This window comes from Cloeon dipterum, chromosome 4 (assembly GCF_949628265.1).
Source record: "Cloeon dipterum chromosome 4, ieCloDipt1.1, whole genome shotgun sequence".
NCBI classification, from domain to species: domain Eukaryota; kingdom Metazoa; phylum Arthropoda; class Insecta; order Ephemeroptera; family Baetidae; genus Cloeon; species Cloeon dipterum.
Genome location: NC_088789.1, coordinates 24,029,404 through 24,039,580, shown reverse-complemented (window position 1 = coordinate 24,039,580; position 10,177 = coordinate 24,029,404).

Below are 10,177 nucleotides of genomic sequence, written 5' to 3'. Positions count from 1 at the left end.
GACGGACGGTCCCCTCCGTCCCCCCGCCGCGGCCGTCCCGATATGCGCGAATTTTTCGGCCCAAGCTCCCTCTATTCATAGCCGTTAAGTCGGTGCGGCCACGTTTTTCGTAAGGAAACAAAAGATTTTTTATTTTTCTCCGCGCGTTGCTCGGCTTTCGTGTCTCCACATTAATTATTGACTGCCGCATTATGGGCAGAGGAAGCACCTTGTTTTGCTCTTTGCTTTGTGGTTGGTCGCGAAATTCGGCCCACCGGCGGCCGGCCGGAGAGTGGGTGAAGCTCGGCTGGCTTGCGTGGGCCGCGCACTCGCTCGCTCGGCTGCTGCTTTTCCTGCTCCTTGCTTGCTTGCTTTCCTCGCGCAAAATTGATGTGCTCTTTAGGGATGTGAGCAACGGTCCATTTGAGCTTTGCCTTTTCCCGTCGTTTTTTCAGTGGAGATAAATTTTTAGAGCTAAAATTTGAGAATCCACTCTCCTTACTTAAAATACATTTATATTTCTAGGTTACAAAATTCAAGAGAACCAAAAGGCTTTTTATGAAACACTACAAATGAAAAAATTATATAATCATATCGTTTTTCAGTTGCGATTGGGTAAAAAATAAAAATTTAGAAAATTACCCATTAAACGATTTTTAAGATTTGGCTCCTGATTTTTCCAGTATTAATAACTGTCCAAATTTCTGCCACAAAATCAGTGAAAATTTTTAATTTTAAGGTCTTATATGTACTGCTGGAAATATTAAGAAAGGTTTAAAAATCCAATTTAAGTTTAATTTTTTCTAGAGAAAAAAAATTTAACGACCCTTTGCCTCAAAATCAAATTTTTGTTTATAAAAATGTGCACTTGATTTGTATGGACACCAAATTGAAACAATTTTTTATTTTTTATCAACTCTTTGAACCATTAAAAATGAATTAAACTTATTGAAGATGGCAAAATAGCTGTGAAAATATTTTTGACATTCATAATTTCTAGTCATTTTTGCTAAAATTCAAATTTTTTGTATGATTTAAAAAAATGTGATTGTTTTTTTCGGTATGTACAAAAAAGTCTTAAAAATAGAATATTTAAAACTTTTTCCTGGCCTTGTTATGACACGTAGGATTTCCTCTCTTCCTTCTCCACTTTTCTTTTATATTTATTGATTTTCTTAATGAATAATCTAATTTCTGCAATTTTTCACCTCCCTTCTAATGTTACTTGTTTATTAATTCTCCCTCTTTTTTGCCATTCTTTTCTTTCCTTCCATTCGACCTGCGTTTTTTCTCTCACCGGAATGCCGACGACGACCCTTGCTCTTATTTGTTTCTGAATAATTCACGTTGAAGCTGCAAAGGAGAGAAGCACGCCCGCCGTTGACAAGGGGAATAGATCAAATTTCATGCCATTTTGCTCGAGCGGCGCGCGCGACGCGCGACACACAGAGAAAGAATTGCCGCAGAGGCGGAAAATGGGAAGTTGTTCTCAGTCGACTGTTAAGCTAAGCCCCGAGGACTTTTGTCTTTGCACCTAGCTCGGGGGCAATTACTCTTGCAGCACAGCAGCGGAGACAAACGCGAGTTACGATAGTAAAATTAGCCGCCTCTTGCTTCGTTACGACTTATTTTGATAATTAAACCTGAGAAAAAACGTGCGCGCCGCTTAATTTATGTTGCACCAAGAGCGGTAAATTTAATAAAGTGTTGCAAATAATGCACTTAATTCGCGGGTGCATTGTGATTTAATTAGAATAACACTCGCGGGCCCATTACTTCCACTGTCCCGGCCGAATATAGATTTGGATCAAGTTCACAGACACTAAAATGGAGTGACACTATAACAACCAATTAACCGCACGCTCACTATACCAGAAACGCGCGTTTTAGCAGAAAGCGGCGCCGCTTTGGCTAAAAATAAAGGAATTTTACCCCAGCTCTTTCCATTTCAGTGCTGCTTCTAAATTAACTCGTGAATAATAAGTGGCAGACAACAGGCTGCTGGATAATTACTTCCGCTTTCCTTCATCCACTCGAATTTAAATTTTGGGTAAATAAGGAGCAAGATTTTAAATTTAAATTTCACTGGTGGCTCAGAACTAACTTACAAGGAAACGCGTTTTAGTCAATGCAACCTGAATTAATTTGATAATTTGTCGTTTCAAACATTTTAGCGATTTACTGAGGGTTAAAAAATTTAAAATAATGTTGATTTGTTCAATTTTTTCTATGAATTTTAATTTTTTAAAGAGTTTTAATAAAAAAATATTGTAAGATGAGTAATTTTTTAGTCTTAAAAGAAATAAAAATTTTCGCTCAAAAGGGGTTGCAGAGCTGTAAAGAAAAATCAAACTTATTATACACATGTGATAGAATTTCTTGCAATTAACATTTTTCTCAGTTTTTTATGCTGCTTCCAAATTAAACCGTGAATAATGAGTGGCAGACAACAGGCTGCTGGATAATTACTTCCGCTTTCCTTCATCCACTCGAATTTAAATTTTGTGTTAAAGAGCAAGATTTAAAATTTAAATTTCACTAGAACTAACTCACAAGGAAACAAGTTTTAGTTAATGTGACCTGACCTGATACAATAAATATTGTCATTCTGAACACATTTTAACGACTTGCCGAAGGTTTAAAAATTGACCAAATGTTTAAATTTTGATTTAAAAAAGTTGTTTGTTCAATTTCTATGAATTTTAATGATACTATTTTATTGATGGGTAATTTTTTACTCTCTGGGAAAAATTAAAACTTTTCCAGAGGGGCATTTTCAGGGCTTTAGAGGAAAAAGCCAACTTTTATAGGAGCTGATAGAATTGCGTGTATTATTAAAAGATTTTTAATAATTGTTCCATGATATTTAATAACGTGTAAATTTAAACAAAAAATGCATGCCGAATATTAATCAGAATTTGAAGCAATTATCATAAGCCACCAACTAGTTTCCTTGTCGCCAGTGGATAAAACAAGGTGTTTTTTGCCAGCTGCTGGCTAATTGCTTCTCTTGGGCCCTTCTCACGCGCATAAACGCTCCATTAATATTTTCAGGCGTGCGTAATTAGAGCGAGTTACAAATTACCTGGACGATCGGTGTCGACTTAATCAAAACAAATGGCTTAATAATACGCGAAATAATCTGGCTCCAAATCCAAAACAAGTTTTTTACTAATGGGGCTGGGAATTACACATGTTATTTTACTTTTTAAAGATGCTTTAGATAATTTAAATTCAATTTTTCGTGTCAGCTCTAATGTAACATTTGCAAGGGTCTGAAATGGTTTTTAAATAAATATAATTTCTCTAAATATCAGATTTCGATTTTTTTTGTAGGAAAATATTAATTTTTAGCCCAAAAACGGGACGATAAACATGAATAGAAATTTTTTCCTTAACCGACAACAACAATGCGCGGCATTTTCATCCGTTTTAATTCAATTAAATCAATAATACACTTGTAAACATCGAAAACGAGCAATTTGAAGCTGAATGAAATTCTTAAATGGCTGAAATGGTCAAATCTCAAAATTACTTGTATTTTGATTTTAGTAAAAGTAAGTTTTTAAAACTATCACTTCAATTTATCATATTCTTCCCTAAAATTATAATAATTTTTAAAAACCTATTCAATAAACCAATTTAAACGGCTTTAAAAATGCGTTTATTAAGCTCCAAAAGCGATTTAATTACACAATTTAATAGGTCCTAAAATTAAGTGATTTGTTTTCGTGTCTAAAAACAAACCATAAGCACAGAAAAAATTCAATCTTCTTAAATTCCCAACCCTGCTAATAACGCACATTAATCTCAGCGATTACGCTTGTCTTGTTGGAACAACCCTTGCTAAACCATTTTTTTTTGTTGCCGAAGTTCGAGAAATTGTCTAAAATTAAATCTGGGCAAGCGCCAGGTCGTAAATCTGAGGTGGCAATCGGACCAACACCGGCCTATAAGCGAGCCGTTTAATTTTTTCTCGATCGTCGGGCGGAGGAGACACGATGACAATTTCATCACACACACCGGCCTGGTCGCAATGCATATACATACTAGAATTGGAGCGGGCAGCAAGAGCAGTCAGTGGCAATTTGCTGCACCGCTTCAAGCGCCATTGAGATGCAGCCCGAGACAAAACGCACAATTATTCATTATGTAGTATGCGAATTATTTTAATGATGCCCGGGCGGCCACGTGTTTAATTCGAGAGAGGAGCAGCTTTCAGCGCGGGCTCTCTCTCACTCACACAATAAAGCGGCGAACACAAAGTGCTAACTTTAGCCCAAGCTCTCCCTTTCGTTCATCCCTAAATAATTAAAAGTGTCGCAGCTATCAAAAAAGGCGCGCGCCAAAAGCAGTTGCTGCTGCAACTCGCGGCTTAATTCGCCTGCAATCAACCCTGCTGGCCAATATTCACCGATTGGACAAGTTTTTCGCGACACCAGCCGCCTTTTGGCGGCCGCTGAATGGGAAGCTAATTCGAGACCGGCAGCAAATCTGCTTTGGATTAAAAAGAGATTATTTCGTAGCTGCTTACAATTAGTGCGCGGATCTGCACACATTTCCTCACCCAGCATCCGCCTATTTTCGGAATTGAGGGAAAGCACTCGTGAAATTGAGTTTTAGCTCTTGCGGAAATGTCGCAATGCGTTCAACCATTATATAATTTTGAGTGAATTCTTGAAAGCATTTGAGGTAGAGATTATTGGCTTTAATCTGCATCCCTTCTTTCAAAGTTTAATGTTTTTAAGTGACTTGAAAGTGCTGTGATAGTTCTTTATTGAAAATGTGTTTTTTTTTTATCAATCTCGTCCACTATTCAGGTAATTTTCCAGCTGGGGTCAAGTAAAAAACTCAGACTAGACGTCTCGACCTTGAAAAATATTTAATAGTTCTCAATGAAGGATTATTTAAATTGATAAAAAAAATTTGAAATGGTTTAAAATGACTTTTATTTCTTCTAGTCACATGAGTTCATGAAAAAGACTTTTATCTAGTGATTATTACTATCATTTGGTTGTAAACAGCAGGTAAACATGTATGTAGATTTTACAGTTTTCAATATTTTGAAGCGTGAAGCAAAAATAAAAATCCCTGTTCCTTGGTTTTTAGCCCATTTAAATGGTTTTAGGCACATTTAGACGATTTACATCGAATGATTTGTTGGCCCCGCAACGATTTGAAGCTCAGAATAAAATTTTGACCATGTAAAAAGCAGAATTGGAGCCATCAGAAATTAAGTCATCCAAATGAAATTTTATCTTTGTTCTCACACGAGCTAAATTTGGATTCAGAGCACGAATACAAAAATTCAATTTGTCAGCAGTTTTCATCTGAGCAATTATTCTTGAACTTTTTGCATGAAATAGGATTAAACTAGTTCTTGTTTAGAATATAAATCATTAGCTGAAAACAGATCCTCAACTAGTAAAAAAATAATTTTAGCACCCACGTTTCGTTGGGACCATATTTTCACAGCATTAATTAATCAGCAAGCCCATCTCGCAGAAGACACGCGCGTAATTACATCAGGAGCAATTCGGCTAGAACGAGCAATGCAAATTAAGCTGAGAGAAAAATGTAGCAAGTGTGCCGCACGCGCCCGTCAGTTTTAATTACGCAGCCTCGTTTTCCCTCTCTCATTACAGAGCAGTGACTGACTTTGAATATCGATTCGCAGCTGCGAGCATGCATAAATTATGAATCGCGCCCACGAAAATTAACACACGCGTGTGCGCAGAGGGAGGGCGAGCATTAAATTTAAAAATGCTGCGGAGATTGACCGGAAATGCTGGGAGTTTTAGACGATTATTTACTTTTAAAGTAATTTGGTTATTCTCATATGTTTTATATTACTCCAGACGATTATTGCCAAAAAGAAAATGTTAATTTTTAATAGGTTGTATGAATGTATGCTTGCACGGAATTTATTATATTTAGGACAAAAAATTTAGTTAATAATGGTTTTTAATCATACAAGAAGAGATTAAAAGAATAGCTTGCTAATAAGTTATATTTTTATTTTGTAAAAATTGTAGTTGCAAAAAAATTATAGGCTTAAAAATAAGAGAAATTAGCAAACTGGTAGATTTGGAATTTAAAATATTCGAATCTCACAAATCAGAATTTGCGTGAATTGTTTCCCAATTAGCGGCTTTTTTTAAGTCCGGTTTATTTTTTTAAAATTCTACAATTCGTGCTCTGTGATGATGGTTCCATGATAATTGGAATAAGCAAAGAAAGCCAAACATCCGAAATTCACAACCCTAATGACTGATTTATGCCTGCGGGCTGCTTTGAGGTGGCGACGAAAAGAGAAACAAAGGCATCGATCACGCGATTATTTGGTCTTCTGCCGAGATGAGCGCAGATTTTCGCCGGGAGTTTGTCTGTTTCTTGGAACAACACAACACACGCGTATGAAAATAGAACCGCGACCCTCTCGAGAGCGTGTGAGACAGAGTATTATCTGAATAATTAGCCCGTTGTGTTCACTGCGCTCTCGGTCTGATTAACAACGCCAAATTGCACGAAAGAGGTGCCACGCCAACAAATTAATGCCAGCCGACTTTTCCAATTTATACAGGGAATCGAGCGAGACGTCCGAGAAATGCCCGAACGACTGGCTATTTCGAAAATCTCGGCTTGTTTTGTTGATTCGCTGTTTTGATAGTAAATATGTAGCAACGCAAATATCTTGGCACACTCGAAAGACTGCACTCGGCCCCCCTCGTGCTGCGTTTAAAAGCCTTAAGAGCCGAGCTGTCGGCTGTGTGTTAGTGTCACGCAGCAAGCAGCGTGCCACCAACGACTTCCAGTGCTGCGTTTGACGTTCTTAAATGATGACGGAAACACGCTTTTCGAGCCGTTTTTTGCATTTGGCAGAAAACCACACTTAATTAACATTCTCGGCTAGCTGACCGCGAAAAGTATTTTTCAAAGTTTCAAAGAGGCGGGGTTGAAGGCAAACGTTACAAATGCGAGCCTCTTAATTTTTAAAGAGTGAATTCCCGGGCGGACAAGAGAATAGCTTTTCTGGGGCTGAACAAAGTTGGGCCTCGTTATAAAACAATCTCGACAGGAGCTCAAACGTTTGTCTTTACAAAGGCATTCTAAATTATCTCTGATTATGAGGAGTTTTTATAAAATGACTTGGTTTCTGTAGAAAAATATAGAGACCTTGAATTTTAAAAGATAATTTTCGTTTTTCACAACAGAAAATTACAATTGGATTATACTATCGTAAATAAAGAAATTCACCATTATAGCAATAAATTATGTTATATCGTGTAATTTGATTCATGAAAAATCGTGGTCAACATTTTCAATTCCAGCTAAAAATCTGTATTTTATTTTTTTAATTTTCAGCTAGAAGACATTTTTCTTGTTTTACAGACCAAAATAGTGTTTCCACTAATGAAATACGGTTTCATTCCAAATTTATTATTTTTTACTTTATTTTATTTATTAAATATTACTTTTTTATTTATGTTTATTCCTTCTGGAGCAGAAGTTCGGATAAATTTTGTCATAATATTTTTTTAATTTTTGTAATTTCTTAAAAATGAATATTATATTTTTTCTTATATATAAACCATGAGCTGCATTATTGGTCTCTAATAAATTTTAAAAAATATTTTGTATTTGCCTCTTCCCAAAATACGATAATTACTATTTTTATTGTGTCTGTTTTCCCACTAAAAATCAAATTTCTTATTTTAATCTAGTTTTTTTAACTCCACCTTCATGCAAGATGATCATTACTTGTATATGTGCTTATTAATATTCGTAAATAATGTTCTTTTAATTTTCTTTTGCAAGTTTAAACATTTTATCGCATAATATTGATGAAATCTGCCATATTATACACATAACGATTTTTCTCACAATTTTGCCGCGAGTCAGGTATTCATTTTGGTTTTAGGATTTGGACTAAACTCTGAATTCAAAATTACAAAGAAAAACTCCAGTGAAAGGCAGATTCTCAGCAAGAAAGCCTTTTTCTTTTTGAAAACAAAAGGAGGAGAGTAAGAAGACACACACACACGATTTTCCATTTCACTGCCGAAGAAGACTCCCGTCACTTGGGGTGAGATGAAGTGCGCAACCTTCGTCGGTCCAAGAAGTCTTTTAAGAATCTACTGCAGCTGGCAGAATTCATGAGAGCCCCGGCGTTGATATGAGGGTGATGGAGCAGAAAACGGCTCTGCTGTGGCGAATGGGGCCGGGCCGCGCAACGTACGTTTTTAATCAAAACGAGACTCTCTTCTTCTTTTCGGATGGAGTGCGTTGAGAGTTGAGAGCAACCACACACAAGCAGGGCGGCTATCTTTGTTTTTGGCCCAGAAAACGGACAGACGGCGTGACAATATGACGGCCTGGCTGACATTTCAAATAATATGTTGCGGCATCAGTGTAAAAAGCTGGTGTTTTATGGCGCGGCCCTTTTTATGACGCGGCAAAAGCAGCATGCTTTCGTTTGATAGCCCGCCATAAAGCAGTAATTTATTTTGACTTTGATTGGTACTGCGTGACGATTTGGAAAAGGCCCGGCAAAAACTACTATTATAAAATAACTGTTGGGAACTAGGGGTTTCAACACACCTGCGCATCCCAACAAACGTTCAAATGGACCAAATTTGTCAAATATTTTGTTAACTTTTTTCCTCTTTAAAAAAAACTTGGCAGGCTTAATACACTTTCAATTTTTATTTTGTTTATCTCCCTATCAATATATTCATTTTTTTCAACGTTGAACAAGCATGGAAAAGATGTTTAATATTTCGAGAAATTTGATGCAAATACTCCATTTCTTGGAAGCATCCCAAATCTCTAATTTTAACAATGAATATATTCTGCATTGTTTGAAATTACAATTATTGTAGACGAAAAACCTCGTTACAGTTTTAAAAGCATAATGTATAATTTGTACAATATTTCTTCTAAACTGACGTGAGGATTCTTTTGAGTATTTGGTTAATATAAAGAAAATTATTTATAGGAGAGTTAAAAGATTAAAAATGGTAATTATTGCCCTTTTTATAATTGTAATATCTAGAAGGAGCCTTAAAGAGAGAGATCAGGACCATTCAAGATGACCAAACTGTTTGTAAAATATAATTAGACCTTTAAAATTAAAAAAAAAATGAATATGACCACTGCCGTTTTTTCTTATGAAAAAGATGGATTGGGGAGAGCGACAAAATTACCACATGACCAGCTACCGTGAAAATCTACAACTAGGAGGACGAGCAGTTTGATATATTTATTAATGGAGCGTTTTAAATTTAAAAATATAACATTAGCATTGCCTATTACACTTTCTGTAAGGTAAAAACAGTCAAAACGTCAATTTTATTCAGAAGTTTTCCAACTTCTAACATTACACAATGATGAAAGCTTTGGCCCATATAAATAAACTAAAATAAACGGAGAACCACCAGGAATTCGGGATTGACAACACTAATAAATTCGATGGCTGTGGTGTCTATTGGAAAACAATGTTTACGTTTCTGAGCCAAAGAGCCCGTCAATCTTTATCGCGTGAAAATGTTTAAATTTACAGTTGATGCACACTAATTTTTTAGGAGAATTTTCCCAGAAAAAATGAAATAATATACCTTTCGAGTTTTTGATACAAGGAAAATTTATTTAAACATTTATTGTAACTGTTCTGGTTACTTTGGAATTGAAAATGTATTTATTTGCATTCATCTTCAATATACAACGTTGTAATATCATCTATTGCTGTCCGAACATTTGCAAACATGTCAAAAACAAATATTTAGCATTTATTTAAGAATGTGGAATAAGAATTAAACCTTTTTATTGCAATATTTAACGGCTCCTTAGTTTATTTTAATGAAGAAAAATACAAAATTATCAAGAAAATATAAATATATCTATAGAGTCAATTTGCATGGTTAAAATTTTGCTGGAAAAGTAATATTGTTTTAAACACATATTGATTGATTTATTGAACGCCAACGGTGTACAACTATATGTACAAACATAGAAAAATTACAACTTTTTATAGGTGGCAGCCTTGGAAAGAGTCAAAGGTTTTTTGCCACAGTCTAATAGGTGATACATGCTAGTTAATTTCGAATTACAGTAAATACATCTACATTTATCACAAGTTTCTAGATGAAAACATTGGCTGGAACAGATTAGATACATAGCACAGTCTTTTGAATTACAT